Genomic DNA, 4,754 nt, shown 5'->3' with positions numbered 1-4,754 from the left:
TACTTTTATTATTTTTACATCATTTCTTGAGACACAGCCATTCTAGTCTTCACTGGGAATCATTTAAAATATTTTAAACAATAGCTGCTCACGCAGTTTATGAGCACTTTTTGTTCCAAATGCTAAAATATACTAACACGGGTAGAAGACATAAACCAGAGAAGACAGGAAGTTTCAATCATTGCTGAGTAACAGCTGCCCTTATTTGTTTAAGAATAAAATAAAACAAAAATAAAAATATATTTTTCCCACGGCTATTATAGCAGGTATTATAACATAACTATCACATCCTATGCTGGCCATTATGTCATGTATCATCTCACTTGATGAAGGGACTGTGTGCTTGTGTCCACTTTCCCATTTGCTTCACCTCCCCACACACATCCTTCTTTTTCATCCCAGAACGTATCATCTGCCGCAACACTTCTACAATAGGTTATGACATGCCAGTTGGAAGATTGAGTGACACAGGAATGTCAGCAAATAACTCAGACGGGAAAGAGTATTGATTTTTTTTTTTTCCACAGGAAAAGAAAGTGTTAGAAATATTGGTGAGAAAAGTCACCATCACTACTGATTATTGTGGAAAAAAAGAAAAGGACTCAAAATGACATATTTTGAGGGAAAAATCTCTTCAGCTAAAATATCCTGAGCAGCTCCAGTCAGTGCTGATTAAGAGTAAGGTCTGTTGCAAGACTCAGCTACATATAGAAGCCAAGAGTGACTTAATGGAAAGAATAGACTAGAGGCATTCATCTGAGTTCATAAATACAGCGCAAATTGCTGAACGATTCAGAAGCAGATCGTGGCTTTTATTTAGGAAAGTCTGCAAGCCCTCCAACAGCCAGTAGATGTTTGGGCAGTCAGTCCAGTTAATTGCGGCGTATCTTCCTACAGAACAACAAACCTAAAGAACCCAAGAGACAACTGGGGAAAGCTCACCACTGATTTGGCTTTTAGGCATGCCCAAAGATTTCTGCTTGTCTTGGAGAACGCCTGGTCCTTCCTGACCAGGAAATCCTGGATTCATCTGCTTTGCAGCAGCAAGAGGGAGTGCAGCTTTTTCTTCTCCAGGAATGATGCGTGGATCAAGACCAGTCCTTGTGAAGAAGTCAAGGGACTTCTACCACATCAGTGCTGCGTGGCCCCCTAGATCTAATATACTGCAGATAGAGGAGATCCAGCCCCTAGTTTCTTATAATTCAGCTTGTATTTGGCATGTTTTCTCTACGTATATTGGATCGTTGCCGGTCTCCAGTTTAAAACCTCAGTGAAACAATTTGTTAGGAAAGCATTTTGCTCTCTATGCCCTCAGGCAGGCCCAGCATTACAGAATAGCAGGCGCTTGTGCGGCTTCCCAGCATTTCAGCTTCATACCTGCTCTGCAGCTCATCTGTCAGGACTGAGCCCTGGCCAGCTGGCCACATTTGAAGGGCTGCACAGTCCCACCTCACAGCTGGGATCCTTCCACACCCTCCTGTCTCCAGATGTGGGCTCCACATCACAGCACAGAAAAGAGAAGATCTGCATCTGCACCTGCGTCTGTGCCCCGTCCCTGGGAGTGCACGTGTGATGTTCTGGTTGTGAAGGTTGCCTCCCTTCAGTTCACTCCCTCAGTCAGCTTTTTCAGATTTTCAGCATAGTGACAAAGAGGAAAATTCCTGGGGGCAGCTCAGGGCAGCAAATGACAGACCTCAGCCTGGCTACTCTTCTCCATGCTGAATCATCCTCTGTTAATACCCAAGAAACTTCATCAGTCACCTGCCTTCACATTTCTTTCTTTTTCCATGAAAATTAACCATGTTTTATAGGTCCTATATCTTCTTCCTCCTCAGCCTAGGATCCTGTGGTTGTTCAATATTCTCTTCCAACAAATGTGGGAAATTCAGCCAGGCTTTTAACATCCACTTCCCCTGTTTGGTTATTTTCAAATTCCCTGTTTATTCCCAGTTTATATCTTGCTTTTGGTCCTCTGAGAGCTTTGGACAATACTTCACCCCTTGAAAAAAATATGAGGTATTTACTTCCTGCATGATGGTCAACAATTCTGATTGTGAGGAGAGAAATGTTTCCAAGTTTTTGTACCTAAGTTCCTCTCTTTGCAATTATGACCCCACTGCTGCTCCTCCTTCCACTCTCGCAACATCTAGATTAGGAAATACAGAGAAAAGGAAATGGCAGAAAAAAGCCGTAAGAGAAAGTTCATTGATTCACAGACATTCAGAAAATAGAGTCTTGAGACCTTGTAGTCTCAGCCTCTCCAAGGAATGATAGAGTTTCTAGTCATTCCTGGTGTGGCTTACAAGTCATATTTGGCTGGAGTGTATCTTTCAGGAAAGCATCCAGTTTGGATTTGAAGATATCAAGGGATGGAGAATTTCTTTTTTTTTTGGTCTTTTTTTTTGTCCTTTTTTTTTTTTTTCCTAGTGGTTCATCACTGTCTCTGTCAAAAGCTAGCAGATTAGAAAGAGAATCCAAGTCCTGATGTGGTAACCTGCAGGATAAGAGGAAGCTATCGTGTTGCTTGTGCATCAGCTGTGGCTGTGCGAGTTCAGCGCTACAGCTCTGCCCTCACAGATTGTGTTTCAAGGTTACTTACTCTCAGCTCATACTTCAGCTTGGATGCTAACTCTTCCCCCATCAATCACTCTCAGAGATATATGGGCTTTTTGTTTTCCATGAGATTAGATAAGTGTAACTGACTATGCTGTGGCAGACAAAGCTCTCCAGAAGAAAGGTTTGAAAAGCCTCATACTGTGCTATCCAAATTATCCTAATTACCTAATTATCCTTATCACCGCAGCTAATTAGGCTGGCTATAAAGCTAAACCCATAAACAGACCACAGGCTATAAAAGCCTGCAGGCAGGAGAGCCCTTGCAGAGGTACTAAGAAGAACAAGTGGGTGTGGGAGCGCTTTTATTTGAAGAGCTGGCAGAGGACAGGAGCCCGCAGCAAATAACCCAAACATCTCAGCCTGCTAAAAGCACTGACAACCTGCGAAAGCCATGGGAGTGTCAGCAAGTCTGTATCTACAATAGTCAAATTTTAACAGCTTGCAAGGACTGAGACATGAAAATTGAAATCTATTTTCCCCACCACGGTCCCTGAAATCTCAGTCCTCCTCCTAAGAGCCTTCTCTTCCCAGAAAGGAGAAGTGAAGGCTGAGCATGGTACGAAAGCATCTTGTTCTTGAAGCCTCATCCTTTGACAGAGTGAGGATGCAAATTAATGGTCTTTGGACCAGGTCCCCTTGTGTATCAACACCTCTCTTGAAGGCCACTTCAGTTCCCACATCCTAATGCAAAAGGATTTTCTCAAGGTGTGAAGTGTGTTAGAAAAGGTTTCCTGCCCGCTAAGATGAAAGCTTTTACAGCAAGGTGAAAGTCAGTGGTGTTATTTATTGCTCACTTCTGGCTCTCAGCGACAGCAGGTTTGGCTGCTGGGGAGGCCGTATGTAAACATTTTGACAGGGTGCAATGTCTGTCCCTTTTAGCAGCCATTCGGGAAGGGAAAGGGAGTCTGTCACTGCCTCTGGCGCTCACCCTTGCTTGGAAGAATTAGTTCCTTGTAAATAAAAGCCTGTGCTTTTTCCTGCTGAGGTAGGTCCCTATTGTCTGATATTTGATTTCCTGTAAATGGACTTCCACTGCTCTTGGAACACTTAAATAAAACCAGAAATAGTTCTGAGCAGGGCTGTGTACACACAGTTGAATGGCAACCCAAGTTATCTTTTTTTTCCATGAAGCTACCAGAGCTTGCCTTCCCTCTCTCAAAAGCCCTGTTTGACTGATCACAGCCATCACCTCATGTACATTTCCTGCCAGAGGTGAATCATAGCATGTAACCAAAACCAGGCAGAAGCAGCAGGCAGCATCTCAGGGTGCAAGCACCTCGCCAGCCTCAGAGCTGATGGAGAGAAGCATGCTCCTTGCCAAGTGACAGCCCCCACCTCCTGCACTGACATTAAGGTGAATGTTTCTGATGCAAACAAATATTTTGGTTAAGGTATCTTGCTTGTTCTTAGCAGAATTATGTCTCTTTATTCCTTAACTGGTATTTGTCCACTTGTGCAGCTGTCCCAGCTGGCACATGCATTTCAAATACCAATTATGCAGTAGCCTTTTTGATAGTAGTAGTTACAGGCTTAGAACTGACGTCTCTCTCCTCTTGTAACCTTAATAGCCACATATCAAGTAATAGCTCCAGAATTGCTAAGAACCAGGAAAAAAAAAGTCTGTTTGGAAGTAATAAAATGCACATTGCCATGGGCCTCCCAGTTCATGCACCTGCTGGCACAGACACAGTCAGTAAAGGGAAGCTTGTAATAACATAAAAGCTTGGAATTCAGGGGACTTAAAGCCGAACAAATCATTGGAGAGGGAGGTTTGCATTGCAAAGAAATGAGCTTAAAAGGCCCAGAAAGCCACAAATGCTGATTGTTCATAGATTCTGCTCCATTTTACTAACTTAACATGAATTAGCTGAGGTTACAAGGTTAATCTCCGCAATGTTTACCACTTTCCTAACTAAATAGAGGAGGGCACAAGCAGAATGAGTTAGGTTTCAGAGCTGCAGCACCCTTTCTGTGCCTCTTCTTGGGAGGTACTGGAAGCTGAAAATCACCTGTGGGAGAGCAAGGAACTCAGCACCCTCCAGGCAGCACTCAGAACAGGTCTGGATTGCTCCTGGGAGATTTTGGCTGCACGAGGCTTGGAGTTTTTCTTGCAGCCACACAGGTAGCTGGACAGCTAT

General features: G+C 43.5%; 1 long non-coding RNA gene across 1 annotated transcript; it reads right to left on the bottom strand.

Moving 5' to 3' along the window:
* Positions 1-941: 941 nt before the first annotated feature.
* On the bottom strand, positions 942-4,367 carry LOC106045494 (uncharacterized). The gene is made up of 2 exons (XR_010832859.1): positions 2,086-4,367; positions 942-1,999 (listed from the first exon to the last, which is right to left on the bottom strand). It is a non-coding gene; the product is annotated as an uncharacterized lncRNA (long non-coding RNA).
* Between the last annotated feature and the right edge of the window lie 387 nt (positions 4,368-4,754).

The sequence above is a fragment of the Anser cygnoides genome, chromosome 7, assembly GCF_040182565.1.
Source record: "Anser cygnoides isolate HZ-2024a breed goose chromosome 7, Taihu_goose_T2T_genome, whole genome shotgun sequence".
NCBI classification, from domain to species: domain Eukaryota; kingdom Metazoa; phylum Chordata; class Aves; order Anseriformes; family Anatidae; genus Anser; species Anser cygnoides.
The sequence above is the reverse complement of the archived record's forward strand: the minus strand, read 5'-3'. Positions and strand labels throughout refer to the sequence as shown.